The sequence below is a fragment of the Leptonotus elevatus genome, chromosome 12 (genome assembly GCF_054856555.1).
Source record: "Leptonotus elevatus isolate MCC_2025b chromosome 12, RoL_Lele_1.0, whole genome shotgun sequence".
NCBI classification, from domain to species: Eukaryota; Metazoa; Chordata; class Actinopteri; order Syngnathiformes; family Syngnathidae; genus Leptonotus; species Leptonotus elevatus.
Window position 1 is genome coordinate 12,352,733 of NC_141250.1, and position 19,900 is coordinate 12,372,632.

The following is a 19,900-nucleotide window of genomic DNA, read 5'->3' on the forward strand; positions in this document are numbered from 1 at the left end:
TAAAAGTGTCTATTTCACGTCAGTAACGTTGTCAAGACATTTAAATGTCATCACCGTATTCCTAATAATGTTACACTTTTATTTCATTATTTTAATTAGGTACCACTTGACAAAAAGGGTGACCTTATTGTCGATTAAAATCGAATTTGTTTGTAAATGTTATACTATACACATCGCATGTGTTATAAACAGCAAATCGCCCTAGTGGTTAGCCCATCTGCCTCAAATTCTGAGGCTTTGGGTTCGACTCTCGGCTCCGCCATCCTGTGTGGATTTTACATAATTCTCCCCCGGCTTGCATGGATTTTCTGCGGGTACTGCGGCTGTCACTCAAATAAAATAAAAAATACATCCAAAGGGGTGAATGTAAGTGTGAATGCTTGCTTGTCTATTTATGTCTATATGTGCTGGTGACCAGTCCAGGGTAAAGCCCACCTCTTATTCAAAGTTTATCTGGGATAGGCTCCAGCTCACTCGTAACCATAATGGGGACAAATGCTCTCAAAAATATATGGATGGACTTTGCAGCTGTTAATTAGTTTTTACAAATAAACAAGTAACATGTGTATATCATTAGCATATTAACATCTCACATCTTTCACAGATAGGAATTTATCATGCTCGACAGACTTCACGGACCCATGAATGTGAGCAATTATTTAACACCTGAAATACAATGAGAAATAATCGCATCAGTGATGCTGCAATCAGTAAAGTATTACAAAGCTGGTAGGTATAGCAGCAGTTTTTAACAATTAGGGTGGGCTTGCTTTTTGGCAAGTTCCAACTACTACTATATATTATACTCATAGACATACCATTAATAAGAGATGTTGCAATCTTTAAGCAGAAAAGGAGCATATAAAAAAAAAATGGGGAAATCTCGGGAGCTCAATAAGCAGGATTAACTCCAAAGTGTGTTTTTCTTTTTCTTTTTTTTGTGTATTAGCTTCTTTCTTTTTTTTAAGTGTAGGAGTGATGGCACAGAGTAAAAAGTGGAATCGTAAAACAGTAAATGGAAATTACCGCAACATGCAGTACAATATGAGCAATACGATTAATAAATCATATACACAATTGGCCGATGCCAACATAAAGGCACATATTGCACACTGTACAACAACTACCGGTATTTATTCCAATAATACCAGTTTTTCAATAATACATCGTCTCCAACTGCAAACTTCCTCCTTTAAGTGAGCTGACTGCTTCCAAACTACAACTAATATTTGACACCTCTTCGGCAACGTGCGAGAAATCATTCTCCACTCTGAGAAACGCTTTTTAAGACCAGAGGCGCAGAATGCGCCATAAAATAAAATGCCCACTTGGTTCAGCTTGTGTTTGAGAGACATAAGTTGAAAATGCAATTGGAAAGCCTTTGTTGCATATAGAAAAATAACCAAACTCACCGCCTCAACTCTTCGAAACCTAAAAAGTGATTAGTTTTATTTAATTGTAGTTTAAATATACAGTGGCAAAAGGCTCTTTATGACCGTAAGGAATGTAAAAATATGATCCAAAACAAGAAAGGAGCCTGTAATACAGTAAATTCATTCATTTCATTTTTTAGTTAAAGTTTAAAAAAAAGTGAAGCATTAACAATTGTACAATTAAGTGCATGTAAGCCATGCTTACGGGCCAGAGAGAAAGAGAAGACCGCTACAATGAAGTGGAGAAAACCCTTTTGCTTAATAGCCGAAAAGAAGGGAGGTGGGGAAAAGGTTAGCTGGAAAAAACACAGCAAACGTGAAGAGAAGCATCTCAGTTCGCCCCAAAGATGGTAACTTGACAAAAAGTTATTGTAACATTAAAGGGATACTTTCATTGAGCCATTTTCAGCAGTAAAAAGTTAATATTTTGTCCAGAATAAATTTGATAACTTCATTATTTTTCATGTACAATTAATACCTTTAAAAATTGTTTTTTCCACTTGATGTTGACTGAAGTTGACATTACCTGTGCGGAAGTAGGTAACGACCAATCATGGCCGACCAATCATGGCTCCGTTTTCTGACCAAACCCAGATAACTGGTGAGCCATGATTAGTCGTTACATACTTCCTCAGCACAGGTGCTGTCATCTTCAATCAACAGCAAGTGGAAAAAAAAGTGTTTAAAAAGGTATTAATTGTAAATGAAAAATAATGAAGCTATCAAATATTAACATTTTACTGCTGAAAATGGCTCAATGAGTCAAGTATCCCTTTTATCCAATGGTCTGTAATGTTTCAACAATAATGTTAAACCGACCGCTAACTAATGCTGGCTAACTTACTAGCTTGTAGCATGTAGCCAGTAGCCACATGTTGATATAATGTAATTGTGTGTCAAATTGTGTTTTATATCAAAGGATGAGACAAAATGTTATGTAAAATAATGTTAGTTTAGATGGATCAATCAGATGTTATCTGCTACAACAAATGAAAAAGGGAAAACATTTTGTCCTGACTAAAACTTGATTAAAATGTTAACAGTTTTTGTTGACTAAAATTATGTTGATAAGCGGTTAGAAAAATGGATGTTTAAAATAAAGACTAAAATGTTCGACTTATAGTTGACTAAAACTTGACTTAAGCAAAATCAAGATGAGGTTGACTGTGACAAAAAAGTGACAAGCGTGATTGAAACTGGACCAAAACTGTTAAAATAAACACGTATTACCTTTCATGTGGTTAACTTTAAGAAACCAAAATTCTTCCGCTTGATGAAATGTACGATGCCAAATTTGCCTTCCGTTACTAAATCCGATTCCGTGCCCTATAAAGGCCTTCAACCCTCTTGACTCTCATCGACTGGTCACGGCCGCGGAGACGGCGCCTGCAAACTGTGCGCCACAAGTGTTAACACCAATTAAACAGCCAGAAGCCTCCCGTCATTCTTCACACTGCGTGACATAGCACACGCGCGCACACACACACACCCTCACTTTCAACTTTCCGCCGATGCACATCGAATGGCAGCAGATCCTTGCATTTCCTGACATTTTGCAGCAATCGATTGCAATTTAATCAGCGTGGGTGTGTTGTTATCAGCCCGGCTTGCAACAGCTGTTGAGAGGGGATGAAAAAAAAAAAGAAAAAAGATTTACAGCAGGACTGAACTGTAAAATACAAGACTGCAACATCAATGTTGATAATAGCAATGGCAGATTTGAGAGCGTGTTATTTATTGTTATGAACACTCATTACTGCCTTTCTCATTCTATCAGTCACTCAATATCAGTAAATGTCGGGGGGGGGGGGGGTTCTTTCCATCTGATGGTCACCAGTCCATCATTCTTTCAAGTCTTTATTGCCCAACCAATCTGGGAGCATGTGGATACAGTAAGCCTTTAAGCTTCTCCGCTGCAGAATAACCTCAAATAACATTGTTTTATGTATCAACAAGAACAACGATGTCTCATATGCAGGGGTTGAAATCACACATGTGCGTTTTCACAAAGCGAGGGTGCATTAAACAAGGTCCAAAGATTATCTGAAAAGTCAAAGCAAAGCACGCTTAAGTTTACTGTCGCTAACTGTGAACTTTTTTTGTTGCCGATTTTAAGAGACCGCACAAGCTCAGAGACGCCCCGAGGTAACCGTAAATAAAGTCCGCGCCTCGCTACCAATTTCCCAAAGATTTAATGGGGGCGATAATGTGTTCAAATGAGAATTTGTCTCTGTGGGGAGACCTTGAAGTGTATTGCTCAATGCAGATTCTCACCCATTTGCATGTGGACTTGTAAAAGGTGGAAATAACTTAATAATGTATTCATTTGCACGACAGATACTGTACAGTAAGAGTTACAAAAGAAATGTATATGCGATGTAATTGTATTTTTTTTATATGTTTTTTAAAACAATGCTCATGTTACTGTATGTATGCCGGACATTCATTTCCATCTTATGATCAGTTAGTGAGCTTTAAGGGCTTTAAATGTTCTCTCTCTTCTCTTAATCATTTGTACATATTTTTCACTTTATTTCAGGGTGATTGCAAGTGTTAAATAATAATTGTTTGTATATTTCCAGAAAGTTGTTTTTTAAGATTAATTAAAACGTGACGGGCTTAAAATGGATCCCTGGGGAACACCATGACTCAGTGTTAGAGTGGTCGTCTCACAACCCGAAAGTTGAAGGTTTGAGCCTCAACCCTTGTGACAATGTTGAAGGGTTCTTGAGCAAGACACTAGTAAGGTTTCCATCCAATTGTTTCAAAAAAAGCGGATTTACTGAAAATGCGCAAAACGGACATGCGACTTATGCCTGTTTCCATCTATTCTTCTTTTGCAAATATTGAGAGGGGACTCTGCCGCTGTAGGTGGCGGTATACACCATAGAGATGTGAAGAAGAAGACCAGGAAGCGAGTTTGCTCTTTTAATTATTGATAAACCGTAGCGTTTCTTTGCTGTTTTCCATCTAAAATTGCATTAATATTCTTCTTTAATTAATTCCAAAAATATTTATGTTTCGTCTTCCCCCCAAACATACCTTACTTTATCGTCTGACATTGCTTTGTGACGACAAACGTACGTGCGACGTAATATCAAAATGTCAAAATTGTTTCCATAGCCAAAATTTGCATTTTCCTTTTTTTCGATACGCTTCAAAATCCACCCCCTCTAAGCGTAAAAACTTTCCTGCAAATTTTGGGCCCCATTTTTCGAATTTCTAGCATTTCCATTCAGTTTTATTTTTGCATTCTTTGAAAATTTAAATACAAATGGGTGGCTGGAAACCCAACTAGTGAACCCTAATTTGCTCCCATAGGAAGAAGTATCAATTAAATTAAATTAAATAATCGTATTATCCATGTATTCTGGCTCCTTCTAACATTTCAAAAAACATGCAAAATGGAAGTGAATGATTGTGGACCTTGTGTCAATTTTGTTTTTTAGGTGCCTTGAACTGAAAGGAATCTTAACGTGATTCATTGGCTGGTCGAGGCCTCCCTCTAATGCCTCTTAACAACTGTTGTTTTGCACCCTCAGTGTGAGTGTTTGGGTTCCTCTAACTTTGAGGATAAACAGTTGGCTCATCCAGAACAGTTCAGCTGCGATCGATTTGATGCCCTGACAATGAAATGAGAATATTCACAAGCACATTTAATTACTGATTTACTTATTTACTACATCTAACTATTATTTAGAGATTTGGTTAGGCTTGGAAAGTCACACTGTATTCTAAGCAGTGATGGCATTAAAATGGATTCGTTAATTAATTGGTCATTAACAATTCTGTTGATTATGTGCAATTGATTAGGTGATTAAAAGCGTCTGGAAGCGACTTGGCTGCAATCAGCAGATGCGCTGTCGATTCAGTGTCAGCTTGTTTGCTGCCTAAAGAAGAGCAACCTCATATGGGAATTTGAGCAACTTGACATCCAAGTTATGGTACGACTCCTCTGAGCCACATTATTCTGCTTAATAAGGCACAGGTGCAGAAACGGTGCTTCAGAGCATTCGCAGAGTGTCCCAGATTAAAACAATAATAATTAGTGATGTTCAATACCACTTTTTTCTTCAGACCGATACCAGCGCTAGTACTCAACTCGAGTAGTAACCGATACCAAGTAGTGATACCAGTAGTAGTTTTAATACTTTTTTTTTTTAAGGAAGAACTATATATGCCACGATATGCAATTTCATGAAAGCAATTTTATATTATTCTAATTTTTAGTTCCTCATTCTAAAAGGCCACAACAGCAAGTGCCAATACCTTGAAAAAAAGGCCAGGTATCGGCCCAATACCTGTCTAGGTACTCACACATCCCTAATAATAAATCATTTGTGAAATGCTCATTCCAAATTTCAATAAACAACTGCATGAGTTATCATATAATAATATCTCCCAGTATTTCAATATTGCAGGTTGTAACACTAAATTAAATTACCAATATGCAGCACACAGGTTCAGGTAGCCCTCATATAAAATAGCATTCCTATTTTCACTGTGAATATCTATATGAAATATTGATGAGATGCCCCTGGAAGAAGTCTTAGCTGTGAGCCTGATGATATTTGGCCAACATGTACCTTCGCCTTAATTGAGTGGAGACATTAATATGTTGACGATGTATACGTATTACCTGAACCCTACTCGCCAACCGCTGGGCAAGAGACAGCCTCGGGCTGTACAACAAGACGGAGCAGGAAAATGAAGGCATCCCAATAAGTGCTTGACTGGTGGAAGGTCTGATAAACATGAGAGAAATCATTATTTAAGTCCAATTGGAAGGCGAGAGCGGGGTAAAGGATCATCGCTGGTGTGGAACGAGGACATACAAGAGTTATGTCGATACATGCATGCAAACACGCAAGCTGTCATACCTCAAAGCGCGAGTTAATTGTGGCGCCTAAAACAAATGAGTTTAACATGCAAAATGGATGCCTGATGGCGAAAAAGGTGCAAAGCCATCTGAGCGAGATGCAGAGCAGAGCTGCAAATGATCACCCCTAACCATGACACTATGACAGCACACAGCCTGTCATTAAAGGCACAACGTGGGTTACCGTGGCAACATCAGAGTTTTATTTTTTATTTTTTTTGCTCTTGTGAACAATCAAAAGTTGCTCCCGATCCCCTGGTGGATTAAAGTCACGTCGCTAAATAAAGCTCAAGTATCCTGCCGACACACTTTGACGGTTCATGTTTGTCTCCTCTCAGCGGGGAATAGTGCGGAACAGTCCCTTTCTGCCGTAACACTCCACAATCAAAGCGGCAACGTGACTCTTAATTGCAGAACAATTACCACGACACGTAACGACACCAGTGTCACATTCTGACAGGTCACCGTAATTGGCCGACAAAGAGCTGCAGCCTGGAGCTATCACGTGATATCTTTGGTTTTACACTGGTGAGATGTAGTGACGCCGCATTAAAAGTAGGGAGAAGGCAATGAACTCATTCACTGCCATTGACGGCTATAGACGTCAAAAATTCATTTGAACTATTTCTATTAGTTTAAAATTTGTTCCCACTTTTGTTAACAAGAGTATGAAAACCTAGAAATTATTTTTTTGGTACATTTAGAACAGATATAACATTTGGGATTAATCATGAGTTAACTAGTGAAGTCATGCGATTAATTACGATTACAAATTGTAATCACCTGACACCCCTAATTTGTAATAATCGTTTCTTAAAAAAAAAAACGTTTATTAATTTTGATTGTAATTTTTTTAAAGAAAAGAAAGAAAAAAAAATAAAAGATTATTAACTCATTCGCTGCCATTGACGGCTATAGACGTAAAAAATTCATTTGAACTATTTCTATTAAACATTTGTTTCCATTTTTTTTAACAAGAGTATGAAAACCTAGATTTTTTTTATTGTACATTTAGAACAAATATAAAATGTGTGAGTAATCGTGAGTTAACTAGTGAAGTCATGCGATTAATTATGATTAATAATTTTAATTGCCTGACGCCCCTGATTTTTAAATAATCTTTTCTTAATAAAAAAAAAAGATAATTAAACTTTTTTTATTTTAAAGAAAGAAAGAAAAAAAGATTATTAAGAATTAGAATTTTTTAAACTAATAAAAAAAACGTTGAAATGAATTTTTGACGTTTATAGCCGTCAATGGCAGTGAATGAATTAAAAAAAACTGAAAACATTATTGAAAATTTGGGACGTCAGGCGATTCAAATTTGTAATCATAATTAATCGCATGACTTCACTAGTTAACTCACAATTAATCAAAAATTGTATATCTGTTCTAAATGTACAATATTTTTTTTAAGTTTTCATACTCTTGTTAACAAAAGTGGGAACATTTTTAAACTAATAGAAATAATTCAAATGAATTTTTGATGTCTATAGCCGTCAATGGCAGTGAATAAGTTACGTTTTTTTTTCTAAATTGAATGGCGATCATTTGGCTGATGTTTATACAGTGGATATAAAAAGTCTGTGATATAAGAAAACAAGAATAAAATTAATTATTTAAAATTACTTTTTCCACCATTAATGTCACTTATAATTAGTACAACACAATTGAAAAAAAGTTGTGGGAGGGAGCACAGTCGACTCCCAGGCAATCGAAGCCTCCATTTAAAATCAGCAGAGGTAGGCGCCAGTCTACATCAGAAGGACTCACTGGAGTCCATGCATGAGATCAGCGGACAAAAAGTACATTTACAGTAAAAGTAACGACAAGAAGATCTCCGATTACGGATTGTATCAACTTGGCAGCTGTGGATGGGCAGATGGAGACCGCCTTCCTCCCACAGTTCTATTTAGCTTTGCATATGACAACTGAAAGTATTCAATCAGTTATTATTTTTATGTTTATAGAATTTTAAAAGGATTTTTTTTTACTTTTCATATAGCTGAAAAGCACTTTGAAATATCTTGTGTATGAATTGTGGTCTACATAATGAACTTGCCTTTCTTGGTACCGGTATTTGGAACTTTTCATAATTCCCTTTCGCCTTGAATGAAGCATCAGCTCCAGCTGAAGAAAAACAGCCCCGAAGGCAGGATGCTGCCACCGCCATGCCCCACTGTAGGCATGATGTTCTTTTAGCGATGAGCAGTGTTTTGTTTGTGTCAAACGAAATTATGGCCAAAAAGTTCAACCTTTGTTTAGAATGCAAGTGTACTTTTGCCAAATACAGCTAGCAAAGAAAACTGGAATTCCGTCTTGACACCCCCGCCCTTCAACCAAACATATGAAAAAGAGAGGAAATTGTTGTCACACACTAAACAGCTTTTTACTTTCCAGAAATTACTGCCTTCATGTTGCTGTCAGCCTCTTAGCAGCCTCCCTGACCAGTTTTCTTTTATTTTCTTGTCATCAACTTTGGAGGGACATGCGGTTCTTAGTAATGTCACCATTGTGCCATATGTTGTCTTCTTGATGATGACTGTCTTCACTGTGTTCCACGGTACATTTAATGCCTTGGCAATTCTTTTGCACTCTCCTCCTGAGTGATATCTTTGAACAATGAGATCCCTCTGATGCCGTGGAAGGTCTCTGCAGACCATTCCTTGATGCGACTGTGAAAATATCGCATATATGAACAGCTGAACTTCATTTGGGGTTAATCAGAGGTGCTTTCCATGGTGGGCGGTGTGTGCTAACTCCCATCTATGATGAATTAAAACTAAACTCACTCAAACCTGGCATTTGAATAGGGGTGCTTAGACTTTTTATATCCACTGTTCTCCTATGGTCCAAAAGTCATTTGGGCGAGGCTCCAGCTCACCCACGTCCTTAATAACAACACACGTGACAGGTAGTGATAAATGATGGATTCCATTAATTTCATTTATATTTAATAAAGAGCAATGGTACAATTGCAAAATTAATGACAGAGGGGTCAACTGTTTGACAGCCCACTATAAAGCGTGTTGGATTAAGTTGCTTTAGGAGTTTTTTTTAACTCAACTATCAGCCATCTTCTATTAAAAAATTAAAATTAAAATTAAAATTAAATTAAAATTAAAATTAAAATTAAAAAAACGACTGTGTGTGACTGGCAGATATGCAGTGAAGCGCGCATGTTTGGGATTCAGCATTTGTGGATTGTGTTGTGCATGGCATCTCTTATATTGACATCATTACATTAAACTGTTTCAGAGGCATTCATTATTCATACGTTTTCTCTATCCTTAGTAGGGGCTCAGCCCTCATCCCCCGCAATTAGTGGGGAGTTAACCTCTTCTTTTTTTTTTCAATTTAAAACTGTTATCAGATAAGCTTTCATTGATCATGATTTTTAAGCCGATCACCCACCAATGAGTTGGATAAAAAACAAAACCGATCACCCATTTGATCAGAAGATGGAGCAATATATCTATTTAAAACGCTTTTATATTTATTCTACAGTGAACTGCCGCCATTCGTGGGGGTTTGGGACTGGCCTGGCCCACTAATAGCGGAAACCCGTGTAAAATTGAAATAATCTTTTAAAATGTTTTGATAAAGATTAATTCTAACGTAATTTGTTTTTGTGGAGCATTGATCGGGCAAATTAAGACATTACAGCTGAACACCGATTTTAACATGTGTGACATAGTTTCGCAAAAATACCTCAAAGAGCAAGAATTTTGCACGTAGACTTTATACCACATACTTCCTGTCTCGCTGAAATTTGCCAGTTTGAGAAAGACGGCACTGTGTCAGTGAGCAGGGCCACATACTAATGGATTAATGGCAACTATGTATTTCATTAGCATGAGCTAGGGTGTTGTGACTAGGTAAGCAGCTTATGCTGTGGAAGCATAGCCCAGAGTGAAAGGGAAAAGCAAGTGCACGCAAAGACAAAATATGAATTTTCACTTCTGGAGGCAGTACTTCGCACACTATTATTCCGTTTTTCTGTGCTCTGTGACGCATACACAAACACCACTACTACCATGTGCACAAGCAATCAAGCATGTACTGCTAATCAAAAGCTAGTGATGTTAGCTGATGCAAATGTGTGCATCCAACAAAAGACATTGCAGCTCTGCTTAACTTTTCACTTAGGCTCATTCCATGGAAAGAGTGGCCTTATGGGCAAAAATTTGAAAAGCCAATTGGTATGCTGGACAGTCCTTCCCCAGCCACCCTTTTGGATTAAAGATCAAACACCTTCAACAAACAAGAAAAGTCCATTTAGCTTGATGCAGTATTTCAGACAGTGTCTATGGATCTTCAGCCAGCCTAGCTACCAAGTCATGGGCGGAGAAATGTGGCGTGGGGGCGGTTATTATATAAATGATGTCATTTTGGCAATGCACAGCAGTTCAGTGACGGACACGTTTTCAGAATTAGGCAGATAACAAAATATTTACTTGGCTGTTTAATTTCACACTTGACGGGTGGGTAGGCACTCCCGAGATCCAACTATTTGTACGCAAGCAATTAAAAAGTTAACTTTTGCTAATATGTCACCACAATTATTTGTGCTGAACATTAATGGAATTGGTATTTTTAAAAAGTGTACCGCTGTGGTTATCCTGATACGGAGCCTTCCTAAGTAATTGGCACCCCGCCACGAATATCCATAGAAAGACAGCCCTGCACGTGACCACTGTTCTGATTAAACGTGACTAACTTCCACTCCCAGCACACTTACTCATTACAACCTCTCTGACCATGGTAATTACCTGCGCTCTTGAGTCACCCGAGTCAAAAGATAAAACCCGCAGAGATCTCCCCGCATCAGATTAGCACACTGCGGTTCTTTCGCAGTCGTCTCGAGCGGCTCCCTGTCCATTTGGGACCCGGGCGTCCATTGGCTTTGTTTATTCAAGAGCAGCCGAAAGAAAGTGTGTCTTTAGTTTGCTTGTCAGCATGAGAAGGGCAGATAAGCCCAATGTGGTGTTTAATTAAGAGGGTAGGATCTGGCTTCACACAAACACAGACAGATAGCACACAGCAATTGACCTTAGTGAACATGTCTGCTTGTTATCTTGCACCCATCACCTAGCTGTGAGACAGTCAACAGCTCTCAGACATTTGATCCTTCCCAATCGTGACTATTTACAGCAGACAGGTTATTATTTTTTGTATATATATATATATATTTTTTTGTCATTCAGGCAAGTGTGGTGACATCGTTTGCCTCTTGCTACGTGTAATCACGCTCCTAAAACACATGAATAATGAATGCACATCAGGACCCGCTTTGGCACTGGCAAATTGCTGCTCAGCAAGCTGCTGTGACAAGCTTGCCAAAGTTGTTGTGACACAACTAAAGGCTATGTTTACTACTTATAAAAATACAAATAAAACATATCGGGCTACTTTGCAACCCAAATTAACATTCAAATCAAATTATGTTGATAAGATTGAGGCACTAAGACGCGTGCCATCCATCCAGCAATTGTCAAAATTAGATTTACATCCAATTTGGCTGTGCATCTTTATTTATGGATGCCCGTTAAATGGTGACAGGGGGAGAATGCTGCAATTGTAATAGTTGTTTTTTTTTTACTTGTGTTTTATAGGGCAACAGTGACATCTTCAGGCGAAATGTGCAACTGCATGTCTTGGGTGATTCATAGTTTCAAATCATATGAGTCACAGAGAGAAATGAGAGCCATACAGTGCGTTTAAAATTTAACATGGGTTATTGTGGTTCATCTCGTGTTAGTTGCGGTTCAAGTTTCAATGTAATTTGTCCATAATTACTTCTTTCTGGGTCCTACACCACATTAGATGATTGTTTTCACCTATAATGGCCTTTTTATGACTTGAGACGTTATGGTTATGAAAAGAGTTTATTTTTCTTGGATATTAGCTGAATAAAGGGCCAGGGAGATGACTTAAAATAGTTATTATATACTTACTTATTTATGTATTGCTACAAATGAGTTAAAATGACTTGAACCCAGTGGTGGCAAGAAGACAGATGAAAAAACTACAACAACAAAGTAATTCTATTTTATTACTGTGCTAAGTGTGCTTAAGAAGAATTTCTGTGTATCTGTACTTTGCGTATACATTTTTGGGCATTTTTACTTTTACTCCCTCCACTTGCTGCTTCTGGTAGAGATGGAGATTTTTTTTTTCAGGGTCGATATCGATACCAAATATTAGTGGTCAAGGAGAGGCCGATAACAGATACTTGGAGCCAATATTCATTTTCATTAAAAGGGAAATATTGGCGTTTAAAAAAACTTAACAAAAACCAAACAAAAAACAAAAACCTCCAACTCCAAGTTGTTGTTGTTTTTTCTTTAAATCTTAGTCACAATACATCTTTGTTTTTCCAACAAAAAGTTCAGGAAACTCCCAAGTCATGTCTTAAAAAAAACTTTAAAACTAAATAGCTCCCTATTGTGTAAATCAGGGGTGCTCAAGTCCGATCCTCGAGAGCCCCCATCCAGCCTGTTATCCACGTTTCTCTCACACACCTGATTCATGATCAGGATCATTATCAGGCTTCTGCAAAGCTTGCTGATGAGCTGACCATTCGATTCAGCTGCGTTGGAGGAGGGAGACATGAAAAAGATAGCGGCTCTCGAGGACTGGACTTGGGCACCTCTGGTGTAAATAATACTTTCCAAAATTTCAAAATATCAGAAATGTTTTATTTTCACACAAAAACATAAAAACATATTTTTTTGTACAGATAAGTTGTATTCATTGTACCATTTTACCAAATGGGTACTGTTTATAATTGCAGGTAAGAATTAAATTTTTTACACTAGTTTCTGTGCTTCTACTTATGGTAAGTACAGAGTGTGAGTACCTTTGCAATCTCTGCCTCTATCTTTTATTTCCTTAAATAGTAATTGAGAAAACGACATGGGCAGCAGAGGGCGTCATAGCAGCTAGAACTGATTGTCTTTCCTCCTTATGAGCAGTCTGACTGACAGTACTTCACAAACTGCATCCCTAATACATCCATCCATATTCTATAGCGCTGATCCAAATAGGGGACCAATAGTTAATGATATATACAGAGAGTTACTTACAGGTAGTCCGTCTCAGGTGAGTCCAATTAGAAGTTGCCGTCGAGCAGGAAGTGAAAGAAGAAGAGGGAAAACACACTATACGTCACAGCATATTTTAGCAAACCACCAAATAATACAAATATGTCTCCAAATGGCTGTGAGTAGAGAATACAAATTCCAATATTGATGTACTCACTAAGAACAACCAGGAAACGAGACGGTGGAGAGTGAGCAGCAGAAGTGAATGTGGCAAGTGTACGCGAATAATAAATACTATACATGCAGATGTGAATTGGTAAACTGCACATTAATAAATAGATAATAGAACTTGACTCATTGATTAGGCCACCTCTGAGACATGTCTTAAAACACCACACAGGATCATGATGTACTTTAATGCCGTCGCTTTCAATTTCAGTGCCCTTTTGACATTTAACCCTTTTGAAAAGGAATAAGGAAAAAAAAATGTTTACCTCTTTTTTTATCTGAACCCACATTTGTGTTCCTTGAGAAGACAGAAATGAAGTCAAGCGCAACATTCAACTGGTTAACCTTTATTTTTTTCTTTTAGGGATGCAAGTAAGTAGCTAAATGACATCTTAATCAATTAGGCAAAACGTCCTGTCATTTTTATTTTACTGTAAAATTGTAAATCTTGTTTAATTGATAACTATAATAAGTGTATCATTAAATATACCATTACTGAAATAGCTTCTACATAGCGGTTTATTAAGCATTACCTAAATGGTTTATGTAATTAACGATGCAGTTGCAACATAAACCTTACTTTTGGTGGGTGTCTAATATAGTTAAGTCATGTTTATATATATATATATATATATATATATATATATATATATATATATATATATATATATATATATATATATATATATATATATATATATATATATATATTTATATATATATACAATATGTACATATATTTATATGTATATAATTATTAAATATAGTGTACAAAAGTGATTTTGAACAACAGCAAGAATAGTTGGCAGAATTATATTTTTGAGAGAAAAAAAAAGCGCTATAAGGAGTTCAGACGAATAAACATCAGCAATACTACAGTATAAGTGGAGCGACATTGCTACATATACAATTATTACTATCTAAGTTTCTGCTCAGCTCTCCAGGAAAAAGCACAGCTAGTGAGAACCGTACCCCTCGAGAAAACATTTATAAGACCTTTAGGCTGCTGTCAACTTCAACTATGTCACAAACAATCGGTGCAGAGGAGCAACGGAAAGAATGAAGATAAATAAAAAAGCTCACTGTGGTGCTTTTTGCATCAGGCTTTGATTGCAGGAATAAAAAAGGTTTAGGGGTTGAATACTAAATGGCTTATTAGAGCCGATAAATATGTTTGAGTGTTACGGTTTGGTCTGCAGTGGATGGCTGAGGCATAAAAGGGCACTGTCGACTTCTATTCCTGCATCTGCCCGATATGGAGGTGAACAAGTCAGGAGCCTATGGATCCATATGGAGGGTCAAAGATGACATCTGTGATGGCCAAGTAATGTAATCTTCATCACTTCCACATGGAAATGAGTAATAATTCAGTAGGCATGTTCGAGGGGCTGCCTGCTGTTAGTTTACTTGTAAAGGAAGATGCTTTTTCATGCTTGGAGAAACTTTATCCTCTTCCTCGACCTCCTCCCCGCTGCTATCTTCACAAAGTCTATCTTTAAACTACTTTTTTTTAATGAGTGCCCTTAACTTTAGCAACCACTTTCTGATGGGGGGAAAAAAGTGGAGCAGAACAAGGAACATGGTGTACTTCTCGCTTTGACCTCAGCAACCTGCGCCATCGTGTGCCGGGTGCTTTAAAATCAATATGTATCTTCTTACGGGTATGCGAAAAAACATCCTTGAACGTCTGATCCTTAAATGGTTCCTGTTTTCTTCACTGTGTGCCTTGAAGAAGGAACAAAGGACATTTGACCACAATTACCAATAGCAAGGCCCCTCAAAATGAATATAGGCTTTAAAACCTGAGATATATTCAAGAACGCTATTTTGCTCATACTGTCATGCCTCAGAGATGACTGGATGAACACTTTGGATTTTCAGATGCAGACAAAGAACACCATTTTCTTTCTTTCTTTTACCATGCCCTTCAACCTGAGTAACAAATCATTGATGGTGAGAAATTGGTTCCTGTCTGAGCAATGACAAGGAACATTAAAATTTGACCTCATCTACTGCAACAGCTCAGACCAGATCTGTCACAAATCTTGCTCTGACAAGGCTTCTGTTTTTTTCCTGACACTCTCCAAAATATTTGAAGACGACCGCATCAAATCCGTACTTGGGTGCATACCATAATATTTGACTTCAATTACCCGTGTTCATAATTTTGAGGTCGTGGCTAAGGACAAAAATCAATTAAATGATGATTAGGTTTGCGCTTGCTGTTTTTTTTTTTGTTTTTTTGTTTTTTAAAGATTATTGATTGTATCTTCTTCTTTTTTGTGGCACAATATGGAACAATAATCCCCCGGAAAAATACGTAGTATGTAAAATGAAGTGTCAAAATCTTGAAAAAACAAGCCTGTCTTTCCTCTGAATTCACTGAAACCAAAACCCAGCCAACTGTCAATTGTGAATCAAATACAGTACCACTACTGTATTTCAACCTGGGGAAATGCATGCTGTATAGCATCTCTCTTACGTCTAAACTAAGAGCTCCAGTGACTGGAATATATCCAACTGGGTTGTCAGAGGATTTTCCATGCCATGACAACGAGGCACTCTAAATTGACCAGACCAGCGTGAAGACCCTGTCCACACAGCGACTGTAAAAGCCAAATGTCGAACAAAAAAAGTTGAACTTTTTTTATTTTAGTTTTTAGTTTTCCCCACTTATTGCTCTTCCATCGTGCTCTCAGTAATATAAGTGCACTGAGGGTGACAACGAGGCGCTCTAAAATAATAAACATTTAACCTCAGCCTCCTTGGATCATATATCATTGGAAAATCAATAGTGTTCTTCCTTTAAATAAAAGACCATACTTGTAAAAAAAACAAAAAACAAAAACCTTTGCGGACAAAGTAGTTTAAATCCCATCACAAAAAAAAAGAAGGAAAAAAAGAGTAAGGTCAGCATTTTTCATTTGGGGTAATACTGAAGTCAAAGCCCAGGTCGAGCACATATTGTGGGACATGAGGATGGTTTGTTAGAGCAGGCCACTAAAGATGTTGCCAGACAGCAGCAGAGCAGATTTATCATGCCAAACGCTCTTATTTGTTCCAGCTGGACGCAAATGACAAAGTGCGGCGCGCGCCATCTGTAAGGAGCGTCTATCAGAAGTAGAGCGCCATGATATGCGGTGGCATCATTCCAGCTCGGCGTACGTTATTTCTGACCTCCCAGCGTAGCACTTAGTCACCATATTGTCTTCTACACATTTGTTAGGCATCCCCTTTACATATGTTGAATGTGTGTACGCGCATGGAGAGTTTCTACATCAAATTGCTGAGGATTATGCTCAGTGGCAGGGAAGCCTCTGAGAGACACTAAACAAGGACGTAATCGTGTGTTTCCTGTCTGTCTAGTGAGCGAGCAGGAAGCATGGATTAAAGGCCAAGGGGGGACTGTGAGGGGAGTGTCGTACCCCAACCAGATGGCACTGTTTTTCTTCTTTCCCTTTTAAGCGTTAATACAGAGCAAAGACGCATTTCGACAATTATACTGTATGTGTATCTATGTATAGTGCTGGTTTTGGAGTTTAATGGAAGTCAAACAGAATCTATTCCGTGATGTTGGACTGACAATCAGCTTCTCCCATAGGAAAAATTACAAACTTATACACACTGTTTGAATAATTTTTGCAAATGTTGTTAAAGGGGGGTGGGGGCAATTTTGAAATCAGTATATCCATTTTCATTTCATAGGCACTGCATCAACAACCTCATGATGCAATCAAGAAATTGCTGCTCATCAGAAATGAATGCTAATGTAAATTCAATGCAGCTCTGGGGGATACTCATTGTAATCTGGCAGCCATACTCCAGTCATTGCCTGAAAATGGCTCTGGAACTCCCCTCAGCCTAGCTGATCATATCGTGGGTGGAAAAACTCGGTGTGGGGGCTTTATTATATAAATGGATCCCATTTTAACCCTATGTTTTATGTAACATTGGTGTAAAAGTGCAAAAAGGCTCGCTACTCGTTTTCCGATTTTGTGCACAGATGAAAAATGTGAAAAACGGACAATTTGGACGTTTCATCCAGTTGGAATATTTCCACTTGACGCAAGTTGCGTGACCTGGAAGCAATTATTTTTTATTTATTTTTATCTGACTTGTGGTCATGCACTGATCTGCATATATTACTGGATACGCAATAAAAGAAAAAGGGGGTCTTCAAAGCAGTACATACGGTCCCCCATTAAAAAAAATAGTTACCACCCAGCCAACCATCCCCCCACCCCCGCCACTATACTAAGAGCCTACGAGCTGTATAGGTCTAATCCGTACCTATACGTACGGTACTGTATATAATAGTCTGCTCGCGAAATGGGAGTGGTAAGATGGCCACCCTGTGGCTTCAACAGCTAGCATGGGCGTGTATGTGTGATCGGCTATCCAGTACTATATACAGATCAGTGTATTGAATTGTACGAATTGTACGAATTGTACGAATTGCACGAGTCACGAGTCACGAGCCATGAGCCAGATAAAACAAACAAAAAATCGCTTCTGGGTAATGCAAAGTGAAAATATCCAAACTGGATGAAACGTCGAAATCGTCCGTTTTTTCCCATTTTCCATTTGTGCACAAAATCGGAAATTGAAAAACGACTCATTCTCCATTTTCTTCATTTTGGTTTTTGGAACAAATATTGAGAAAACAAGTCATTTTTTGTTTTTGTACTTCCTGTTTTGTTTGAAAAACAAAATGCTACACCGATTAACTTCCTTAATATGTGCCGTTTAACCCATTTCTTCATGTGACGCCACCACCAAGTGTAGGCCGACAACACACCAACATGAAATGTAAATGCAACCCAAGATAAATTTTTTACATCCCAACGGAATGATGGAGTTTGGGTCCGGCCCGTTAGGCCGGATGATGCGCTGGAGGCAGAGTAAACAGACGAATAGCATGCATGCTGAATGTTGTCTTGGGGCTGCATCCCTCCATCCTCCTCTCCATGGGGAGGATGGAGGGATGCAGAGGATGATGGTTTACAGCGATGTATAACAGTTGACAGGCTTTCACATGAGCGGCACCGCCTCAGCTTGACAAGGGCATGACAGGTGTCTCTCTTTTACCTTCCAAAGCTAAGGCAACTTGGCACCCATGACTCCACTACGTGTACGCAGGTATTTTTAAACATGGGTTTTACTCTGTTCCTCGCAATGATGTTGAAGAAAATGACATCTCTGTCCGCATCGAAACACATTTTGCAGGCTGGCAAACACATGCCAAAACACAGGGAGTGCTGTAACCCAGAAATTGTCAATGTGTGGTGCCCAAGATTTCAAGTGTCAAATGTATAATGCATAGCTTTTTTTCACTCCCTTTAAGTGTATGAATAAAAACAAAATGATTGAATATGAAGAGCTCATGATTTAGGACATGAATAAATGGATAACTTTACAACTGTCCGTGATAGACTATGGTGTGTTGAGTACAAATTATGGTTAAGTCTCCACAATAGGAAATGTAAATCCGTTGAAAATTATTCTGCCTTGTTCGGCAGATGTAAAAAGGACAAAGCGAGGAAACTCTCTCTACTTAAATAGTCAAATTTTACAAATCTGATTTTTTTTGTGTAATCCTTCACATTACATATTAATTGCGACCTCAGTCTGTCTGGTCTGTAAACCAAATGTGATTCCGAAGTTACCCGCATACGAAGAATAAGAGATAACTTCATTCACAATGTAGTGTTTATGAAAGTAAATATCAGATTTGTCTTTCTATCAGGGGTGTCAAAATTAGTGTATTAATTTTGAGTTAATTTAAAGTTCCTTTAACGCCACTGATTTTGTTAACGCACAATTAATGACCGCCCCTTACTTGGAAAGCCTGTACTGGGGGAATTACAGTCGCAACGCAGCAGACACGTCCACGTCAAAATTTAGCAGTAATAAATGTAATAATAATGTATATATTTGTGGAGACTCGGGTCAAGTTGTATTTTACAATTATTTTTTTGCACAAGTTACTTCATGTTAAAGATTAGATAGCTCTTAATATGAAAAGAAAAATGCACTGAGCTGTCACCATCATCAACGCAAATTGTGCCATCTGGTGGCAGAAATATGACCTCAACACAAATCAATATCACATTTGTTTTTTACAGTACAGTACATATTTTTTAATTTTAACTCAATTTTATGAATTGTTATGAAATTACTGTATCAATGACTAAAAGATGCAGCCATATTTCTATTAGTTAATTTTTCCCCTACTTTTATGTTAACAAGAGTATGAAAAATAAGGGGGAACATTTTTATTGTACATTTAGTACAAATATAAAAATGTGTGATTA